We start from the raw sequence: 25,189 nt of genomic DNA on the forward strand, positions 1-25,189 counted from the left end.
TCTTCATTGACCATTGATCCTTGTTCATTCTTCAATAAACATTGAGCCTTGTTCATTCTTCGTCGTTCATTCATCATTGATCATTGATCCTTGTTCATTCTTCATCATTCATTCATCATTGATCATTGATCCTTGTTCATTCTTCATCGTGCATTCTTCATTGATCATTGATCCTTGTTCATTTTTCATCGTTCATTCTTCATTGATCATTGATCTTGGTTCATTCTTCATCGTTCATTCTTAAATGATCATTGATCCTTGTTCATTCTTCATCGTTCATTTAATATTGATCATTGATCCTTGTTCATTCTTCATCGTTCATTCTTAATTGATCATTGATCCTTGTTCATTCCTCATCGTTCAATCTTTATTGATCATTGATCCTTGTTCATTCTTCATCGTTCATTCTTCAATGATCATTGCTCCTTGTTCATTCTTAATTGTTCATTCTTCAATGAACATTGATCCTTGTTCATTCTTCATCGTTCATTCTTCATTGATCATTGATACTTGTTCATTCTTCATCGTTCATTCTTAATTGACCATTGATCCTTATTCATTCTTCAATAAACATTGATCCTTGTTCATTCTTCGTCGTTCATTCATCATTGATCATTGATCCTTGTTCATTCTTCATCGTGCATTCTTCATTGATCATTGATCCTTGTTCATTCTTCATTGTTCATTCTGCATTGATCCTTGATCCTTGTTCATTCTTCATCGTTCATTCTTCATTTACCATTGATCCTTGTTCATTCTTCAAAAAGAATTGATCCTTGTTCATTCTTCATCGTTCATTCTTCATTGATCATTGATCCTTTTTCATTCTTCATCGTTCATTCTTCGTTTACCATTGATCCTTGTTCATTCTTCATCGTTATATCTTCATTAATCATTGATCCTGGTTCATTCTTCATAGTTCATTCTTAAATGATCATTGATCCTTGTTCATTCTTCATCGTTCATTCAATATTGATCATTAATCCTTGTTCATTCTTCATCGGTCATTCTTAATTGATCGTTGATCCTTGTTCATTCCTCATCGTTCAATCTTTATTGATCATTGATCCTTGTTCATTCTTCATCGTTCATTCTTCAATGATCGTTGATCCTTGTTCATTCTTAATTGTTCATTCTTCAATGAACATTGATCCTTGTTCATTCTTCATCGTTCATTCTTCATTGACCATTGATCCTTGTTCATTCTTCAATAAACATTGAGCCTTGTTCATTCTTCGTCGTTCATTCATCATTGATCATTGATCCTTGTTCATTCTTCATCATTCATTCATCATTGATCATTGATCCTTGTTCATTCTTCATCGTGCATTCTTCATTGATCATTGATCCTTGTTCATTCTTCATCGTTCATTCTTCATTGATCATTGATCCTGGTTCATTCTTCATCGTTCATTCATTATTGATCATTGATCCTTGTTCATTCTTCATCGTTCATTCATTATTGATCATTGATCCTTGTTCATTCTTCATCGTTCATTCTTATTTGATCATTGATCCTTGTTCATTCCTCATCGTTCAATCTTTATTGATCATTGATCCTTGTTCATTCTTCATCGTTCATTCTTCAATGAAAATGGATCCTTGTTCATTCTTCATCGTTCATTCATCATTGATCATTGATCCTTGTTCATTCTTCATCGTTCATTCATTATTGATCATTGATCCTTGTTCATTCTTCATCGTTCATTCTTATTTGATCATTGATCCTTGTTCATTCCTCATCGTTCAATCTTTATTGATCATTGATCCTTGTTCATTCTTCATCGTTCATTCTTCAATGAAAATGGATCCTTGTTCATTCTTCATCGTTCATTCATCATTGATCATTGATCCTTGTTCATTCTTCAATGAACATTGATCCTTGTTCATTCTTCATTGACCATTGATCCTTGTTCATTCTTAATCGTTCATTCTTCAATGAACATTAATGCTTGTTCATTCTTCATCGTTCAATATTCATTGATCATTGATCCTTGTTCATTCTTCATTGTTCATTCTTCATTGATCATTGATCCTTGTTCATTCTTCATCGTTCATTCTTCATTGACCATTGATCCTTGTTCATTCTTCAATAAACATTGAGCCTTATTCATTCTTCGTCGTTCATTCATCATTGATCATTGATCCTTGTTCATTCTTCATCGTTCATTCATCATTGATCATTGATCCTTGTTCATTCTTCATCGTGCATTCTTCATTGATCATTGATCCTTGTTCATTTTTCATCGTTCATTCTTCATTGATCATTGATCTTGGTTCATTCTTCATCGTTCATTCTTAAATGATCATTGATCCTTGTTCATTCTTCATCGTTCATTCTTTATTGATCATTGATACTTGTTCATTCTTCATCGTTCATTCTTTATTGACCATTGATCCTTGTTCATTCTTCAATAAACATTGATCCTTGTTCATTCTTCGTCGTTCATTCATCATTGATCATTGATCCTTGTTCATTCTTCATCGTGCATTCTTCATTGATCATTGTTCCTTGTTCATTCTTCATCGTTCATTCTTCATTGATCATTGATCCTTTTTCATTCTTCATCGTTCATTCTTCATTTACCATTGATCCTTGTTCATTCTTCAAAAAGAATTGATCCTTGTTCATTCTTCATCGTTCATTCGTCATTGATCATTGATCCTTGTTCATTCTTCATCGTGCATTCTTCATTGATCATTGATCCTTGTTCATTCTTCATCGTTCATTCTTCATTGATCATTGATCCTGGTTCATTCTTCATCGTTCATTCATTATTGATCATTGATCCTTGTTCATTCTTCATCGTTCATTCATTATTGATCATTGATCCTTGTTCATTCTTCATCGTTCATTCTTATTTGATCATTGATCCTTGTTCATTCCTCATCGTTCAATCTTTATTGATCATTGATCCTTGTTCATTCTTCATCGTTCATTCTTCAATGAAAATGGATCCTTGTTCATTCTTCATCGTTCATTCATCATTGATCATTGATCCTTGTTCATTCTTCATCGTTCATTCATTATTGATCATTGATCCTTGTTCATTCTTCATCGTTCATTCTTATTTGATCATTGATCCTTGTTCATTCCTCATCGTTCAATCTTTATTGATCATTGATCCTTGTTCATTCTTCATCGTTCATTCTTCAATGAAAATGGATCCTTGTTCATTCTTCATCGTTCATTCATCATTGATCATTGATCCTTGTTCATTCTTCAATGAACATTGATCCTTGTTCATTCTTCATCGTTCATTCTTCAATGATCATTGGTACTTGTTCATTCTTCATCGTTCATTCTTCAATGAACATTGATCCTTGTTCATTCTTCATCGTTCATTCTTCATTGATCATTGATACTTGTTCATTCTTCATCGTTCATTCTTAATTGACCATTGATCCTTATTCATTCTTCAATAAACATTGATCCTTGTTCATTCTTCGTCGTTCATTCATCATTGATCATTGATCCTTGTTCATTCTTCATCGTGCATTCTTCATTGATCATTGATCCTTGTTCATTCTTCATTGTTCATTCTGCATTGATCCTTGATCCTTGTTCATTCTTCATCGTTCATTCTTCATTTACCATTGATCCTTGTTCATTCTTCAAAAAGAATTGATCCTTGTTCATTCTTCATCGTTCATTCTTCATTGATCATTGATCCTTTTTCATTCTTCATCGTTCATTCTTCGTTTACCATTGATCCTTGTTCATTCTTCATCGTTATATCTTCATTAATCATTGATCCTGGTTCATTCTTCATAGTTCATTCTTAAATGATCATTGATCCTTGTTCATTCTTCATCGTTCATTCAATATTGATCATTAATCCTTGTTCATTCTTCATCGGTCATTCTTAATTGATCGTTGATCCTTGTTCATTCCTCATCGTTCAATCTTTATTGATCATTGATCCTTGTTCATTCTTCATCGTTCATTCTTCAATGATCGTTGATCCTTGTTCATTCTTAATTGTTCATTCTTCAATGAACATTGATCCTTGTTCATTCTTCATCGTTCATTCTTCATTGACCATTGATCCTTGTTCATTCTTCAATAAACATTGAGCCTTGTTCATTCTTCGTCGTTCATTCATCATTGATCATTGATCCTTGTTCATTCTTCATCATTCATTCATCATTGATCATTGATCCTTGTTCATTCTTCATCGTGCATTCTTCATTGATCATTGATCCTTGTTCATTTTTCATCGTTCATTCTTCATTGATCATTGATCTTGGTTCATTCTTCATCGTTCATTCTTAAATGATCATTGATCCTTGTTCATTCTTCATCGTTCATTTAATATTGATCATTGATCCTTGTTCATTCTTCATCGTTCATTCTTAATTGATCATTGATCCTTGTTCATTCCTCATCGTTCAATCTTTATTGATCATTGATCCTTGTTCATTCTTCATCGTTCATTCTTCAATGATCATTGCTCCTTGTTCATTCTTAATTGTTCATTCTTCAATGAACATTGATCCTTGTTCATTCTTCATCGTTCATTCTTCATTGATCATTGATACTTGTTCATTCTTCATCGTTCATTCTTAATTGACCATTGATCCTTATTCATTCTTCAATAAACATTGATCCTTGTTCATTCTTCGTCGTTCATTCATCATTGATCATTGATCCTTGTTCATTCTTCATCGTGCATTCTTCATTGATCATTGATCCTTGTTCATTCTTCATTGTTCATTCTGCATTGATCCTTGATCCTTGTTCATTCTTCATCGTTCATTCTTCATTTACCATTGATCCTTGTTCATTCTTCAAAAAGAATTGATCCTTGTTCATTCTTCATCGTTCATTCTTCATTGATCATTGATCCTTTTTCATTCTTCATCGTTCATTCTTCATTTACCATTGATCCTTGTTCATTCTTCAAAAAGAATTGATCCTTGTTCATTCTTCATCGTTCATTCGTCATTGATCATTGATCCTTGTTCATTCTTCATCGTGCATTCTTCATTGATCATTGATCCTTGTTCATTCTTCATCGTTCATTCTTCATTGATCATTGATCCTGGTTCATTCTTCATCGTTCATTCATTATTGATCATTGATCCTTGTTCATTCTTCATCGTTCATTCATTATTGATCATTGATCCTTGTTCATTCTTCATCGTTCATTCTTATTTGATCATTGATCCTTGTTCATTCCTCATCGTTCAATCTTTATTGATCATTGATCCTTGTTCATTCTTCATCGTTCATTCTTCAATGAAAATGGATCCTTGTTCATTCTTCATCGTTCATTCATCATTGATCATTGATCCTTGTTCATTCTTCATCGTTCATTCATTATTGATCATTGATCCTTGTTCATTCTTCATCGTTCATTCTTATTTGATCATTGATCCTTGTTCATTCCTCATCGTTCAATCTTTATTGATCATTGATCCTTGTTCATTCTTCATCGTTCATTCTTCAATGAAAATGGATCCTTGTTCATTCTTCATCGTTCATTCATCATTGATCATTGATCCTTGTTCATTCTTCAATGAACATTGATCCTTGTTCATTCTTCATTGACCATTGATCCTTGTTCATTCTTAATCGTTCATTCTTCAATGAACATTAATGCTTGTTCATTCTTCATCGTTCAATATTCATTGATCATTGATCCTTGTTCATTCTTCATTGTTCATTCTTCATTGATCATTGATCCTTGTTCATTCTTCATCGTTCATTCTTCATTGACCATTGATCCTTGTTCATTCTTCAATAAACATTGAGCCTTGTTCATTCTTCGTCGTTCATTCATCATTGATCATTGATCCTTGTTCATTCTTCATCGTTCATTCATCATTGATCATTGATCCTTGTTCATTCTTCATCGTGCATTCTTCATTGATCATTGATCCTTGTTCATTTTTCATCGTTCATTCTTCATTGATCATTGATCTTGGTTCATTCTTCATCGTTCATTCTTAAATGATCATTGATCCTTGTTCATTCTTCATCGTTCATTCTTTATTGATCATTGATACTTGTTCATTCTTCATCGTTCATTCTTTATTGACCATTGATCCTTGTTCATTCTTCAATAAACATTGATCCTTGTTCATTCTTCGTCGTTCATTCATCATTGATCATTGATCCTTGTTCATTCTTCATCGTGCATTCTTCATTGATCATTGTTCCTTGTTCATTCTTCATCGTTCATTCTTCATTGATCATTGATCCTTTTTCATTCTTCATCGTTCATTCTTCATTTACCATTGATCCTTGTTCATTCTTCAAAAAGAATTGATCCTTGTTCATTCTTCATCTTTCATTCGTCATTGATCATTGATCCTTGTTCATTCTTCATCGTGCATTCTTCATTGATCATTGATCCTTGTTCATTCTTCATCGTTCATTCTTCATTGATCATTGATCCTGGTTCATTCTTCATCGTTCATTCATTATTGATCATTGATCCTTGTTCATTCTTCATCGTTCATTCATTATTGATCATTGATCCTTGTTCATTCTTCATCGTTCATTCTTATTTGATCATTGATCCTTGTTCATTCCTCATCGTTCAATCTTTATTGATCATTGATCCTTGTTCATTCTTCATCGTTCATTCTTCAATGAAAATGGATCCTTGTTCATTCTTCATCGTTCATTCATCATTGATCATTGATCCTTGTTCATTCTTCATCGTTCATTCATTATTGATCATTGATCCTTGTTCATTCTTCATCGTTCATTCTTATTTGATCATTGATCCTTGTTCATTCCTCATCGTTCAATCTTTATTGATCATTGATCCTTGTTCATTCTTCATCGTTCATTCTTCAATGAAAATGGATCCTTGTTCATTCTTCATCGTTCATTCATCATTGATCATTGATCCTTGTTCATTCTTCAATGAACATTGATCCTTGTTCATTCTTCATCGTTCATTCTTCAATGATCATTGGTACTTGTTCATTCTTCATCGTTCATTCTTCAATGAACATTGATCCTTGTTCATTCTTCATCGTTCATTCTTCATTGATCATTGATACTTGTTCATTCTTCATCGTTCATTCTTAATTGACCATTGATCCTTATTCATTCTTCAATAAACATTGATCCTTGTTCATTCTTCGTCGTTCATTCATCGTTGATCATTGATCCTTGTTCATTCTTCATCGTGCATTCTTCATTGATCATTGATCCTTGTTCATTCTTCATTGTTCATTCTGCATTGATCCTTGATCCTTGTTCATTCTTCATCGTTCATTCTTCATTTACCATTGATCCTTGTTCATTCTTCAAAAAGAATTGATCCTTGTTCATTCTTCATCGTTCATTCTTCATTGATCATTGATCCTTTTTCATTCTTCATCGTTCATTCTTCGTTTACCATTGATCCTTGTTCATTCTTCATCGTTATATCTTCATTAATCATTGATCCTGGTTCATTCTTCATAGTTCATTCTTAAATGATCATTGATCCTTGTTCATTCTTCATCGTTCATTCAATATTGATCATTAATCCTTGTTCATTCTTCATCGGTCATTCTTAATTGATCGTTGATCCTTGTTCATTCCTCATCGTTCAATCTTTATTGATCATTGATCCTTGTTCATTCTTCATCGTTCATTCTTCAATGATCGTTGATCCTTGTTCATTCTTAATTGTTCATTCTTCAATGAACATTGATCCTTGTTCATTCTTCATCGTTCATTCTTCATTGACCATTGATCCTTGTTCATTCTTCAATAAACATTGAGCCTTGTTCATTCTTCGTCGTTCATTCATCATTGATCATTGATCCTTGTTCATTCTTCATCATTCATTCATCATTGATCATTGATCCTTGTTCATTCTTCATCGTGCATTCTTCATTGATCATTGATCCTTGTTCATTTTTCATCGTTCATTCTTCATTGATCATTGATCTTGGTTCATTCTTCATCGTTCATTCTTAAATGATCATTGATCCTTGTTCATTCTTCATCGTTCATTTAATATTGATCATTGATCCTTGTTCATTCTTCATCGTTCATTCTTAATTGATCATTGATCCTTGTTCATTCCTCATCGTTCAATCTTTATTGATCATTGATCCTTGTTCATTCTTCATCGTTCATTCTTCAATGATCATTGCTCCTTGTTCATTCTTAATTGTTCATTCTTCAATGAACATTGATCCTTGTTCATTCTTCATCGTTCATTCTTCATTGATCATTGATACTTGTTCATTCTTCATCGTTCATTCTTAATTGACCATTGATCCTTATTCATTCTTCAATAAACATTGATCCTTGTTCATTCTTCGTCGTTCATTCATCATTGATCATTGATCCTTGTTCATTCTTCATCGTGCATTCTTCATTGATCATTGATCCTTGTTCATTCTTCATTGTTCATTCTGCATTGATCCTTGATCCTTGTTCATTCTTCATCGTTCATTCTTCATTTACCATTGATCCTTGTTCATTCTTCAAAAAGAATTGATCCTTGTTCATTCTTCATCGTTCATTCTTCATTGATCATTGATCCTTTTTCATTCTTCATCGTTCATTCTTCGTTTACCATTGATCCTTGTTCATTCTTCATCGTTATATCTTCATTAATCATTGATCCTGGTTCATTCTTCATAGTTCATTCTTAAATGATCATTGATCCTTGTTCATTCTTCATCGTTCATTCAATATTGATCATTAATCCTTGTTCATTCTTCATCGGTCATTCTTAATTGATCGTTGATCCTTGTTCATTCCTCATCGTTCAATCTTTATTGATCATTGATCCTTGTTCATTCTTCATCGTTCATTCTTCAATGATCGTTGATCCTTGTTCATTCTTAATTGTTCATTCTTCAATGAACATTGATCCTTGTTCATTCTTCATCGTTCATTCTTCATTGACCATTGATCCTTGTTCATTCTTCAATAAACATTGAGCCTTGTTCATTCTTCGTCGTTCATTCATCATTGATCATTGATCCTTGTTCATTCTTCATCATTCATTCATCATTGATCATTGATCCTTGTTCATTCTTCATCGTGCATTCTTCATTGATCATTGATCCTTGTTCATTCTTCATCGTTCATTCTTCATTGATCATTGATCCTGGTTCATTCTTCATCGTTCATTCATTATTGATCATTGATCCTTGTTCATTCTTCATCGTTCATTCATTATTGATCATTGATCCTTGTTCATTCTTCATCGTTCATTCTTATTTGATCATTGATCCTTGTTCATTCCTCATCGTTCAATCTTTATTGATCATTGATCCTTGTTCATTCTTCATCGTTCATTCTTCAATGAAAATGGATCCTTGTTCATTCTTCATCGTTCATTCATCATTGATCATTGATCCTTGTTCATTCTTCATCGTTCATTCATTATTGATCATTGATCCTTGTTCATTCTTCATCGTTCATTCTTATTTGATCATTGATCCTTGTTCATTCCTCATCGTTCAATCTTTATTGATCATTGATCCTTGTTCATTCTTCATCGTTCATTCTTCAATGAAAATGGATCCTTGTTCATTCTTCATCGTTCATTCATCATTGATCATTGATCCTTGTTCATTCTTCAATGAACATTGATCCTTGTTCATTCTTCATTGACCATTGATCCTTGTTCATTCTTAATCGTTCATTCTTCAATGAACATTAATGCTTGTTCATTCTTCATCGTTCAATATTCATTGATCATTGATCCTTGTTCATTCTTCATTGTTCATTCTTCATTGATCATTGATCCTTGTTCATTCTTCATCGTTCATTCTTCATTGACCATTGATCCTTGTTCATTCTTCAATAAACATTGAGCCTTGTTCATTCTTCGTCGTTCATTCATCATTGATCATTGATCCTTGTTCATTCTTCATCGTTCATTCATCATTGATCATTGATCCTTGTTCATTCTTCATCGTGCATTCTTCATTGATCATTGATCCTTGTTCATTTTTCATCGTTCATTCTTCATTGATCATTGATCTTGGTTCATTCTTCATCGTTCATTCTTAAATGATCATTGATCCTTGTTCATTCTTCATCGTTCATTCTTTATTGATCATTGATACTTGTTCATTCTTCATCGTTCATTCTTTATTGACCATTGATCCTTGTTCATTCTTCAATAAACATTGATCCTTGTTCATTCTTCGTCGTTCATTCATCATTGATCATTGATCCTTGTTCATTCTTCATCGTGCATTCTTCATTGATCATTGTTCCTTGTTCATTCTTCATCGTTCATTCTTCATTGATCATTGATCCTTTTTCATTCTTCATCGTTCATTCTTCATTTACCATTGATCCTTGTTCATTCTTCAAAAAGAATTGATCCTTGTTCATTCTTCATCGTTCATTCGTCATTGATCATTGATCCTTGTTCATTCTTCATCGTGCATTCTTCATTGATCATTGATCCTTGTTCATTCTTCATCGTTCATTCTTCATTGATCATTGATCCTGGTTCATTCTTCATCGTTCATTCATTATTGATCATTGATCCTTGTTCATTCTTCATCGTTCATTCATTATTGATCATTGATCCTTGTTCATTCTTCATCGTTCATTCTTATTTGATCATTGATCCTTGTTCATTCCTCATCGTTCAATCTTTATTGATCATTGATCCTTGTTCATTCTTCATCGTTCATTCTTCAATGAAAATGGATCCTTGTTCATTCTTCATCGTTCATTCATCATTGATCATTGATCCTTGTTCATTCTTCATCGTTCATTCATTATTGATCATTGATCCTTGTTCATTCTTCATCGTTCATTCTTATTTGATCATTGATCCTTGTTCATTCCTCATCGTTCAATCTTTATTGATCATTGATCCTTGTTCATTCTTCATCGTTCATTCTTCAATGAAAATGGATCCTTGTTCATTCTTCATCGTTCATTCATCATTGATCATTGATCCTTGTTCATTCTTCAATGAACATTGATCCTTGTTCATTCTTCATCGTTCATTCTTCAATGATCATTGGTACTTGTTCATTCTTCATCGTTCATTCTTCAATGAACATTGATCCTTGTTCATTCTTCATCGTTCATTCTTCATTGATCATTGATACTTGTTCATTCTTCATCGTTCATTCTTAATTGACCATTGATCCTTATTCATTCTTCAATAAACATTGATCCTTGTTCATTCTTCGTCGTTCATTCATCATTGATCATTGATCCTTGTTCATTCTTCATCGTGCATTCTTCATTGATCATTGATCCTTGTTCATTCTTCATTGTTCATTCTGCATTGATCCTTGATCCTTGTTCATTCTTCATCGTTCATTCTTCATTTACCATTGATCCTTGTTCATTCTTCAAAAAGAATTGATCCTTGTTCATTCTTCATCGTTCATTCTTCATTGATCATTGATCCTTTTTCATTCTTCATCGTTCATTCTTCGTTTACCATTGATCCTTGTTCATTCTTCATCGTTATATCTTCATTAATCATTGATCCTGGTTCATTCTTCATAGTTCATTCTTAAATGATCATTGATCCTTGTTCATTCTTCATCGTTCATTCAATATTGATCATTAATCCTTGTTCATTCTTCATCGGTCATTCTTAATTGATCGTTGATCCTTGTTCATTCCTCATCGTTCAATCTTTATTGATCATTGATCCTTGTTCATTCTTCATCGTTCATTCTTCAATGATCGTTGATCCTTGTTCATTCTTAATTGTTCATTCTTCAATGAACATTGATCCTTGTTCATTCTTCATCGTTCATTCTTCATTGACCATTGATCCTTGTTCATTCTTCAATAAACATTGAGCCTTGTTCATTCTTCGTCGTTCATTCATCATTGATCATTGATCCTTGTTCATTCTTCATCATTCATTCATCATTGATCATTGATCCTTGTTCATTCTTCATCGTGCATTCTTCATTGATCATTGATCCTTGTTCATTTTTCATCGTTCATTCTTCATTGATCATTGATCTTGGTTCATTCTTCATCGTTCATTCTTAAATGATCATTGATCCTTGTTCATTCTTCATCGTTCATTTAATATTGATCATTGATCCTTGTTCATTCTTCATCGTTCATTCTTAATTGATCATTGATCCTTGTTCATTCCTCATCGTTCAATCTTTATTGATCATTGATCCTTGTTCATTCTTCATCGTTCATTCTTCAATGATCATTGCTCCTTGTTCATTCTTAATTGTTCATTCTTCAATGAACATTGATCCTTGTTCATTCTTCATCGTTCATTCTTCATTGATCATTGATACTTGTTCATTCTTCATCGTTCATTCTTAATTGACCATTGATCCTTATTCATTCTTCAATAAACATTGATCCTTGTTCATTCTTCGTCGTTCATTCATCATTGATCATTGATCCTTGTTCATTCTTCATCGTGCATTCTTCATTGATCATTGATCCTTGTTCATTCTTCATTGTTCATTCTGCATTGATCCTTGATCCTTGTTCATTCTTCATCGTTCATTCTTCATTTACCATTGATCCTTGTTCATTCTTCAAAAAGAATTGATCCTTGTTCATTCTTCATCGTTCATTCTTCATTGATCATTGATCCTTTTTCATTCTTCATCGTTCATTCTTCGTTTACCATTGATCCTTGTTCATTCTTCATCGTTATATCTTCATTAATCATTGATCCTGGTTCATTCTTCATAGTTCATTCTTAAATGATCATTGATCCTTGTTCATTCTTCATCGTTCATTCAATATTGATCATTAATCCTTGTTCATTCTTCATCGGTCATTCTTAATTGATCGTTGATCCTTGTTCATTCCTCATCGTTCAATCTTTATTGATCATTGATCCTTGTTCATTCTTCATCGTTCATTCTTCAATGATCGTTGATCCTTGTTCATTCTTAATTGTTCATTCTTCAATGAACATTGATCCTTGTTCATTCTTCATCGTTCATTCTTCATTGACCATTGATCCTTGTTCATTCTTCAATAAACATTGAGCCTTGTTCATTCTTCGTCGTTCATTCATCATTGATCATTGATCCTTGTTCATTCTTCATCATTCATTCATCATTGATCATTGATCCTTGTTCATTCTTCATCGTGCATTCTTCATTGATCATTGATCCTTGTTCATTTTTCATCGTTCATTCTTCATTGATCATTGATCTTGGTTCATTCTTCATCATTCATTCTTAAATGATCATTGATCCTTGTTCATTCTTCATCGTTCATTTAATATTGATCATTGATCCTTGTTCATTCTTCATCGTTCATTCTTAATTGATCATTGATCCTTGTTCATTCCTCATCGTTCAATCTTTATTGATCATTGATCCTTGTTCATTCTTCATCGTTCATTCTTCAATGATCATTGCTCCTTGTTCATTCTTAATTGTTCATTCTTCAATGAACATTGATCCTTGTTCATTCTTCATCGTTCATTCTTCATTGATCATTGATACTTTTTCATTCTTCATCGTTCATTCTTTATTGATCATTGATCCTTGTTCATTCTTCATTGACCATTGATCCTTGTTCATTCTTAATCGTTCATTCTTCAATGAACATTGATCCTTGTTCATTCTTCATCGTTCAATCTTCATTGATCATTGATCCTTGTTCATTCTTCATCGTTCATTCTTCATTGATCATTGATACTTGTTCATTCTTCATCGTTCATTCTTCAATGATCATTGGTAGTTGTTCATTCTTCATCGTTCATTCTTCAATGAAAATTGATCCTTGTTCATTCTTCATCGTTCATTCTTTATTGATCATTGATACTTGTTCATTCTTCATCGTTCATTCTTAATTGACCATTGATCCTTGTTCATTCTTCAATAAACATTGATCCTTGTTCATTCTTCGTCGTTCATTCATCATTGATCATTGATCCTTGTTCATTCTTCATCGTGCATTCTTCATTGATCATTGTTCCTTGTTCATTCTTCATCGTTCATTCTTCATTGATCATTGATCCTTTTTCACTCTTCATCGTTCATTCTTCATTTACCATTGATCCTTGTTCATTCTTCAAAAAGAATTGATCCTTGTTCATTCTTCATCGTTCATTCGTCATTGATCATTGATCCTTGTTCATTCTTCATCGTGCATTCTTCATTGATCATTGATCCTTGTTCATTCTTCATCGTTCATTCTTCATTGATCATTGATCCTGGTTCATTCTTCATCGTTCATTCATTATTGATCATTGATCCTTGTTCATTCTTCATCGTTCATTCATTATTGATCATTGATCCTTGTTCATTCTTCATCGTTCATTCTTATTTGATCATTGATCCTTGTTCATTCCTCATCGTTCAATCTTTATTGATCATTGATCCTTGTTCATTCTTCATCGTTCATTCTTCAATGAAAATGGATCCTTGTTCATTCTTCATCGTTCATTCATCATTGATCATTGATCCTTGTTCATTCTTCATCGTTCATTCATTATTGATCATTGATCCTTGTTCATTCTTCATCGTTCATTCTTATTTGATCATTGATCCTTGTTCATTCCTCATCGTTCAATCTTTATTGATCATTGATCCTTGTTCATTCTTCATCGTTCATTCTTCAATGAAAATGGATCCTTGTTCATTCTTCATCGTTCATTCATCATTGATCATTGATCCTTGTTCATTCTTCAATGAACATTGATCCTTGTTCATTCTTCATTGACCATTGATCCTTGTTCATTCTTAATCGTTCATTCTTCAATGAACATTAATGCTTGTTCATTCTTCATCGTTCAATATTCATTGATCATTGATCCTTGTTCATTCTTCATTGTTCATTCTTCATTGATCATTGATACTTGTTCATTCTTCATCGTTCATTCTTCAATGATCATTGGTACTTGTTCATTCTTCATCGTTCATTCTTCATTGACCATTGATCCTTGTTCATTCTTCAATAAACATTGAGCCTTGTTCATTCTTCGTCGTTCATTCATCATTGATCATTGATCCTTGTTCATTCTTCATCGTTCATTCATCATTGATCATTGATCCTTGTTCATTCTTCATCGTGCATTCTTCATTGATCATTGATCCTTGTTCATTTTTCATCGTTCATTCTTCATTGATCATTGATCTTGGTTCATTCTTCATCGTTCATTCTTAAATGATCATTGATCCTTGTTCATTCTTCATCGTTCATTTAATATTGATCATTGATCCTTGTTCATTCTTCATCGTTCATTCTTAATTGATCATTGATCCTTGTTCATTCCTCATCGTTCAATCTTTATTGATCATTGATCCTTGTTCATTCTTCATCGTTCATTCTTCAATGATCATTGCTCCTTGTTCATTCTTAATTGTTCATTCTTCAATGAACATTGATCCTTGTTCATTCTTCATCGTTCATTCTTCATTGATCATTGATACTTGTTCATTCTTCATCGTTCATTCTTAATTGACCATTGATCCTTATTCATTCTTCAATAAACATTGATCCTTGTTCATTCTTCGTCGTTCATTCATCATTGATCATTGATCCTTGTTCATTCTTCATCGTGCATTCTTCATTGATCATTGATCCTTGTTCATTCTTCATTGTTCATTCTGCATTGATCCTTGATCCTTGTTCATTCTTCATCGTTCATTCTTCATTTACCATTGATCCTTGTTCATTCTTCAAAAAGAATTGATCCTTGTTCATTCTTCATCGTTCATTCTTCATTGATCATTGATCCTTTTTCATTCTTCATCGTTCATTCTTCGTTTACCATTGATCCTTGTTCATTCTTCAATAAACATTGATCCTTGTTCATTCTTCGTCGTTCATTCATCATTGATCATTGATCCTTGTTCATTCTTCATCGTGCATTCTTCATTGATCATTGTTCCTTGTTCATTCTTCATCGTTCATTCTTCATTGATCATTGATCCTTTTTCACTCTTCATCGTTCATTCTTCATTTACCATTGATCCTTGTTCATTCTTCAAAAAGAATTGATCCTTGTTCATTCTTCATCGTTCATTCGTCATTGATCATTGATCCTTGTTCATTCTTCATCGTGCATTCTTCATTGATCATTGATCCTTGTTCATTCTTCATCGTTCATTCTTCATTGATCATTGATCCTGGTTCATTCTTCATCGTTCATTCATTATTGATCATTGATCCTTGTTCATTCTTCATCGTTCATTCATTATTGATCATTGATCCTTGTTCATTCTTCATCGTTCATTCTTATTTGATCATTGATCCTTGTTCATTCCTCATCGTTAAATCTTTATTGATCATTGATCCTTGTTCATTCTTCATCGTTCATTCTTCAATGAAAATGGATCCTTGTTCATTCTTCATCGTTCATTCATCATTGATCATTGATCCTTGTTCATTCTTCATCGTTCATTCATTATTGATCATTGATCCTTGTTCATTCTTCATCGTTCATTCTTATTTGATCATTGATCCTTGTTCATTCCTCATCGTTCAATCTTTATTGATCATTGATCCTTGTTCATTCTTCATCGTTCATTCTTCAATGAAAATGGATCCTTGTTCATTCTTCATCGTTCATTCATCATTGATCATTGATCCTTGTTCATTCTTCAATGAACATTGATCCTTGTTCATTCTTCATTGACCATTGATCCTTGTTCATTCTTAATCGTTCATTCTTCAATGAACATTAATGCTTGTTCATTCTTCATCGTTCAATATTCATTGATCATTGATCCTTGTTCATTCTTCATTGTTCATTCTTCATTGATCATTGATACTTGTTCATTCTTCATCGTTCATTCTTCAATGATCATTGGTACTTGTTCATTCTTCATCGTTCATTCTTCATTGACCATTGATCCTTGTTCATTCTTCAATAAACATTGAGCCTTGTTCATTCTTCGTCGTTCATTCATCATTGATCATTGATCCTTGTTCATTCTTCATCGTTCATTCATCATTGATCATTGATCCTTGTTCATTCTTCATCGTGCATTCTTCATTGATCATTGATCCTTGTTCATTTTTCATCGTTCATTCTTCATTGATCATTGATCTTGGTTCATTCTTCATCGTTCATTCTTAAATGATCATTGATCCTTGTTCATTCTTCATCGTTCATTTAATATTGATCATTGATCCTTGTTCATTCTTCATCGTTCATTCTTAATTGATCATTGATCCTTGTTCATTCCTCATCGTTCAATCTTTATTGATCATTGATCCTTGTTCATTCTTCATCGTTCATTCTTCAATGATCATTGCTCCTTGTTCATTCTTAATTGTTCATTCTTCAATGAACATTGATCCTTGTTCATTCTTCATCGTTCATTCTTCATTGATCATTGATACTTGTTCATTCTTCATCGTTCATTCTTAATTGACCATTGATCCTTATTCATTCTTCAATAAACATTGATCCTTGTTCATTCTTCGTCGTTCATTCATCATTGATCATTGATCCTTGTTCATTCTTCATCGTGCATTCTTCATTGATCATTGATCCTTGTTCATTCTTCATTGTTCATTCTGCATTGATCCTTGATCCTTGTTCATTCTTCATCGTTCATTCTTCATTTACCATTGATCCTTGTTCATTCTTCAAAAAGAATTGATCCTTGTTCATTCTTCATCGTTCATTCTTCATTGATCATTGATCCTTTTTCATTCTTCATCGTTCATTCTTCGTTTACCATTGATCCTTGTTCATTCTTCATCGTTATATCTTCATTAATCATTGATCCTGGTTCATTCTTCATAGTTCATTCTTAAATGATCATTGATCCTTGTTCATTCTTCATCGTTCATTCAATATTGATCATTAATCCTTGTTCATTCTTCATCGGTCATTCTTAATTGATCGTTGATCCTTGTTCATTCCTCATCGTTCAATCTTTATTGATCATTGATCCTTGTTCATTCTTCATCGTTCATTCTTCAATGATCGTTGATCCTTGTTCATTCTTAATTGTTCATTCTTCAATGAACATTGATCCTTGTTCATTCTTCATCGTTCATTCTTCATTGACCATTGATCCTTGTTCATTCTTCAATAAACATTGAGCCTTGTTCATTCTTCGTCGTTCATTCATCATTGATCATTGATCCTTGTTCATTCTTCATCATTCATTCATCATTGATCATTGATCCTTGTTCATTCTTCATCGTGCATTCTTCATTGATCATTGATCCTTGTTCATTTTTCATCGTTCATTCTTCATTGATCATTGATCTTGGTTCATTCTTCATCATTCATTCTTAAATGATCATTGATCCTTGTTCATTCTTCATCGTTCATTTAATATTGATCATTGATCCTTGTTCATTCTTCATCGTTCATTCTTAATTGATCATTGATCCTTGTTCATTCCTCATCGTTCAATCTTTATTGATCATTGATCCTTGTTCATTCTTCATCGTTCATTCTTCAATGATCATTGCTCCTTGTTCATTCTTAATTGTTCATTCTTCAATGAACATTGATCCTTGTTCATTCTTCATCGTTCATTCTTCATTGATCATTGATACTTTTTCATTCTTCATCGTTCATTCTTTATTGATCATTGATCCTTGTTCATTCTTCATTGACCATTGATCCTTGTTCATTCTTAATCGTTCATTCTTCAATGAACATTGATCCTTGTTCATTCTTCATCGTTCAATCTTCATTGATCATTGATCCTTGTTCATTCTTCATCGTTCATTCTTCATTGATCATTGATACTTGTTCATTCTTCATCGTTCATTCTTCAATGATCATTGGTACTTGTTCATTCTTCATCGTTCATTCTTCAATGAACATTGATCCTTGTTCATTCTTCATCGTTCATTCTTTATTGATCATTGATACTTGTTCATTCTTCATCGTTCATTCTTAATTGACCATTGATCCTTGTTCATTCTTCAATAAACATTGATCCTTGTTCATTCTTCGTCGTTCATTCATCATTGATCATTGATCCTTGTTCATTCTTCATCGTGCATTCTTCATTGATCATTGTTCCTTGTTCATTCTTCATCGTTCATTCTTCATTGATCATTGATCCTTTTTCACTCTTCATCGTTCATTCTTCATTTACCATTGATCCTTGTTCATTCTTCAAAAAGAATTGATCCTTGTTCATTCTTCATCGTTCATTCGTCATTGATCATTGATCCTTGTTCATTCTTCATCGTGCATTCTTCATTGATCATTGATCCTTGTTCATTCTTCATCGTTCATTCTTCATTGATCATTGATCCTGGTTCATTCTTCATCGTTCATTCATTATTGATCATTGATCCTTGTTCATTCTTCATCGTTCATTCATTATTGATCATTGATCCTTGTTCATTCTTCATCGTTCATTCTTATTTGATCATTGATCCTTGTTCATTCCTCATCGTTCAATCTTTATTGATCATTGATCCTTGTTCATTCTTCATCGTTCATTCTTCAATGAAAATGGATCCTTGTTCATTCTTCATCGTTCATTCATCATTGATCATTGATCCTTGTTCATTCTTCATCGTTCATTCATTATTGATCATTGATCCTTGTTCATTCTTCATCGTTCATTCTTATTTGATCATTGATCCTTGTTCATTCCTCATCGTTCAATCTTTATTGATCATTGATCCTTGTTCATTCTTCATCGTTCATTCTTCAATGAAAATGGATCCTTGTTCATTCTTCATCGTTCATTCATCATTGATCATTGATCCTTGTTCATTCTTCAATGAACATTGATCCTTGTTCATTCTTCATTGACCATTGATCCTTGTTCATTCTTAATCGTTCATTCTTCAATGAACATTAATGCTTGTTCATTCTTCATCGTTCAATATTCATTGATCATTGATCCTTGTTCATTCTTCATTGTTCATTCTTCATTGATCATTGATACTTGTTCATTCTTCATCGTTCATTCTTCAATGATCATTGGTACTTGTTCATTCTTCATCGTTCATTCTTCATTGACCATTGATCCTTGTTCATTCTTCAATAAACATTGAGCCTTGTTCATTCTTCGTCGTTCATTCATCATTGATCATTGATCCTTGTTCATTCTTCATCGTTCATTCATCATTGATCATTGATCCTTGTTCATTCTTCATCGTGCATTCTTCATTGATCATTGATCCTTGTTCATTTTTCATCGTTCATTCTTCATTGATCATTGATCTTGGTTCATTCTTCATCGTTCATTCTTAAATGATCATTGATCCTTGTTCATTCTTCATCGTTCATTTAATATTGATCATTGATCCTTGTTCATTCTTCATCGTTCATTCTTAATTGATCATTGATCCTTGTTCATTCCTCATCGTTCAATCTTTATTGATCATTGATCCTTGTTCATTCTTCATCGTTCATTCTTCAATGATCATTGCTCCTTGTTCATTCTTAATTGTTCATTCTTCAATGAACATTGATCCTTGTTCATTCTTCATCGTTCATTCTTCATTGATCATTGATACTTGTTCATTCTTCATCGTTCATTCTTAATTGACCATTGATCCTTATTCATTCTTCAATAAACATTGATCCTTGTTCATTCTTCGTCGTTCATTCATCATTGATCATTGATCCTTGTTCATTCTTCATCGTGCATTCTTCATTGATCATTGATCCTTGTTCATTCTTCATTGTTCATTCTGCATTGATCCTTGATCCTTGTTCATTCTTCATCGTTCATTCTTCATTTACCATTGATCCTTGTTCATTCTTCAAAAAGAATTGATCCTTGTTCATTCTTCATCGTTCATTCTTCATTGATCATTGATCCTTTTTCATTCTTCATCGTTCATTCTTCGTTTACCATTGATCCTTGTTCATTCTTCATCGTTATATCTTCATTAATCATTGATCCTGGTTCATTCTTCATAGTTCATTCTTAAATGATCATTGATCCTTGTTCATTCTTCATCGTTCATTCAATATTGATCATTAATCCTTGTTCATTCTTCATCGGTCATTCTTAATTGATCGTTGATCCTTGTTCATTCCTCATCGTTCAATCTTTATTGATCATTGATCCTTGTTCATTCTTCATCGTTCATTCTTCAATGATCGTTGATCCTTGTTCATTCTTAATTGTTCATTCTTCAATGAACATTGATCCTTGTTCATTCTTCATCGTTCATTCTTCATTGACCATTGATCCTTGTTCATTCTTCAATAAACATTGAGCCTTGTTCATTCTTCGTCGTTCATTCATCATTGATCATTGATCCTTGTTCATTCTTCATCATTCATTCATCATTGATCATTGATCCTTGTTCATTCTTCATCGTGCATTCTTCATTGATCATTGATCCTTGTTCATTTTTCATCGTTCATTCTTCATTGATCATTGATCTTGGTTCATTCTTCATCATTCATTCTTAAATGATCATTGATCCTTGTTCATTCTTCATCGTTCATTTAATATTGATCATTGATCCTTGTTCATTCTTCATCGTTCATTCTTAATTGATCATTGATCCTTGTTCATTCCTCATCGTTCAATCTTTATTGATCATTGATCCTTGTTCATTCTTCATCGTTCATTCTTCAATGATCATTGCTCCTTGTTCATTCTTAATTGTTCATTCTTCAATGAACATTGATCCTTGTTCATTCTTCATCGTTCATTCTTCATTGATCATTGATACTTTTTCATTCTTCATCGTTCATTCTTTATTGATCATTGATCCTTGTTCATTCTTCATTGACCATTGATCCTTGTTCATTCTTAATCGTTCATTCTTCAATGAACATTGATCCTTGTTCATTCTTCATCGTTCAATCTTCATTGATCATTGATCCTTGTTCATTCTTCATCGTTCATTCTTCATTGATCATTGATACTTGTTCATTCTTCATCGTTCATTCTTCAATGATCATTGGTACTTGTTCATTCTTCATCGTTCATTCTTCAATGAACATTGATCCTTGTTCATTCTTCATCGTTCATTCTTTATTGATCATTGATACTTGTTCATTCTTCATCGTTCATTCTTAATTGACCATTGATCCTTGTTCATTCTTCAATAAACATTGATCCTTGTTCATTCTTCGTCGTTCATTCATCATTGATCATTGATCCTTGTTCATTCTTCATCGTGCATTCTTCATTGATCATTGTTCCTTGTTCATTCTTCATCGTTCATTCTTCATTGATCATTGATCCTTTTTCACTCTTCATCGTTCATTCTTCATTTACCATTGATCCTTGTTCATTCTTCAAAAAGAATTGATCCTTGTTCATTCTTCATCGTTCATTCGTCATTGATCATTGATCCTTGTTCATTCTTCATCGTGCATTCTTCATTGATCATTGATCCTTGTTCATTCTTCATCGTTCATTCTTCATTGATCATTGATCCTGGTTCATTCTTCATCGTTCATTCATTATTGATCATTGATCCTTGTTCATTCTTCATCGTTCATTCATTATTGATCATTGATCCTTGTTCATTCTTCATCGTTCATTCTTATTTGATCATTGATCCTTGTTCATTCCTCATCGTTCAATCTTTATTGATCATTGATCCTTGTTCATTCTTCATCGTTCATTCTTCAATGAAAATGGATCCTTGTTCATTCTTCATCGTTCATTCATCATTGATCATTGATCCTTGTTCATTCTTCATCGTTCATTCATTATTGATCATTGATCCTTGTTCATTCTTCATCGTTCATTCTTATTTGATCATTGATCCTTGTTCATTCCTCATCGTTCAATCTTTATTGATCATTGATCCTTGTTCATTCTTCATCGTTCATTCTTCAATGAAAATGGATCCTTGTTCATTCTTCATCGTTCATTCATCATTGATCATTGATCCTTGTTCATTCTTCAATGAACATTGATCCTTGTTCATTCTTCATTGACCATTGATCCTTGTTCATTCTTAATCGTTCATTCTTCAATGAACATTAATGCTTGTTCATTCTTCATCGTTCAATATTCATTGATCATTGATCCTTGTTCATTCTTCATTGTTCATTCTTCATTGATCATTGATACTTGTTCATTCTTCATCGTTCATTCTTCAATGATCATTGGTACTTGTTCATTCTTCATCGTTCATTCTTCATTGACCATTGATCCTTGTTCATTCTTCAATAAACATTGAGCCTTGTTCATTCTTCGTCGTTCATTCATCATTGATCATTGATCCTTGTTCATTCTTCATCGTTCATTCATCATTGATCATTGATCCTTGTTCATTCTTCATCGTGCATTCTTCATTGATCATTGATCCTTGTTCATTTTTCATCGTTCATTCTTCATTGATCATTGATCTTGGTTCATTCTTCATCGTTCATTCTTAAATGATCATTGATCCTTGTTCATTCTTCATCGTTCATTTAATATTGATCATTGATCCTTGTTCATTCTTCATCGTTCATTCTTAATTGATCATTGATCCTTGTTCATTCCTCATCGTTCAATCTTTATTGATCATTGATCCTTGTTCATTCTTCATCGTTCATTCTTCAATGATCATTGCTCCTTGTTCATTCTTAATTGTTCATTCTTCAATGAACATTGATCCTTGTTCATTCTTCATCGTTCATTCTTCATTGATCATTGATACTTTTTCATTCTTCATCGTTCATTCTTTATTGATCATTGATCCTTGTTCATTCTTCATTGACCATTGATCCTTGTTCATTCTTAATCTTTCATTCTTCAATGAACATTGATCCTTGTTCATTCTTCATCGTTCAATCTTCATTGATCATTGATCCTTGTTCATTCTTCATCGTTCATTCTTCATTGATCATTGATACTTGTTCATTCTTCATCGTTCATTCTTCAATGATCATTGGTACTTGTTCATTCTTCATCGTTCATTCTTCAATGAACATTGATCCTTGTTCATTCTTCATCGTTCATTCTTTATTGATCATTGATACTTGTTCATTCTTCATCGTTCATTCTTAATTGACCATTGATCCTTGTTCATTCTTCAATAAACATTGATCCTTGTTCATTCTTCGTCGTTCATTCATCATTGATCATTGATCCTTGTTCATTCTTCATCGTGCATTCTTCATTGATCATTGTTCCTTGTTCATTCTTCATCGTTCATTCTTCATTGATCATTGATCCTTTTTCATTCTTCATCGTTCATTCTTCATTTACCATTGATCCTTGTTCATTCTTCAAAAAGAATTGATCCTTGTTCATTCTTCATCGTTCATTCGTCATTGATCATTGATCCTTGTTCATTCTTCATCGTGCATTCTTCATTGATCATTGATCCTTGTTCATTCTTCATCGTTCATTCTTCATTGATCATTGATCCTGGTTCATTCTTCATCGTTCATTCATTATTGATCATTGATCCTTGTTCATTCTTCATCGTTCATTCATTATTGATCATTGATCCTTGTTCATTCTTCATCGTTCATTCATTATTGATCATTGATCCTTGTTCATTCTTCATCGTTCATTCATCATTGATCATTGATCCTTGTTCATTCTTCATCGTTCATTCATTATTGATCATTGATCCTTGTTCATTCTTCATCGTTCATTCTTATTTGATCATTGATCCTTGTTCATTCCTCATCGTTCAATCTTTATTGATCATTGATCCTTGTTCATTCTTCATCGTTCATTCTTCAATGAAAATGGATCCTTGTTCATTCTTCATCGTTCATTCATCATTGATCATTGATCCTTGTTCATTCTTCATCGTTCATTCATTATTGATCATTGATCCTTGTTCATTCTTCATCGTTCATTCTTATTTGATCATTGATCCTTGTTCATTCCTCATCGTTCAATCTTTATTGATCATTGATCCTTGTTCATTCTTCATCGTTCATTCTTCAATGAAAATGGATCCTTGTTCATTCTTCATCGTTCATTCATCATTGATCATTGATCCTTGTTCATTCTTCAATGAACATTGATCCTTGTTCATTCTTCATTGACCATTGATCCTTGTTCATTCTTAATCGTTCATTCTTCAATGAACATTAATGCTTGTTCATTCTTCATCGTTCAATATTCATTGATCATTGATCCTTGTTCATTCTTCATTGTTCATTCTTCATTGATCATTGATCCTTGTTCATTCTTCATCGTTCATTCTTCAATGATCATTGGTACTTGTTCATTCTTCATCGTTCATTCTTCATTGACCAATGATCCTTGTTCATTCTTCAATAAACATTGAGCCTTGTTCATTCTTCGTCGTTCATTCATCATTGATCATTGATCCTTGTTCATTCTTCATCGTTCATTCATTATTGATCATTGATCCTTGTTCATTCTTCATCGTTCATTCTTATTTGATCATTGA

The sequence above is a fragment of the Amaranthus tricolor genome, chromosome 4 (assembly GCF_026212465.1).
Source record: "Amaranthus tricolor cultivar Red isolate AtriRed21 chromosome 4, ASM2621246v1, whole genome shotgun sequence".
Lineage (NCBI taxonomy): Eukaryota > Viridiplantae > Streptophyta > Magnoliopsida > Caryophyllales > Amaranthaceae > Amaranthus > Amaranthus tricolor.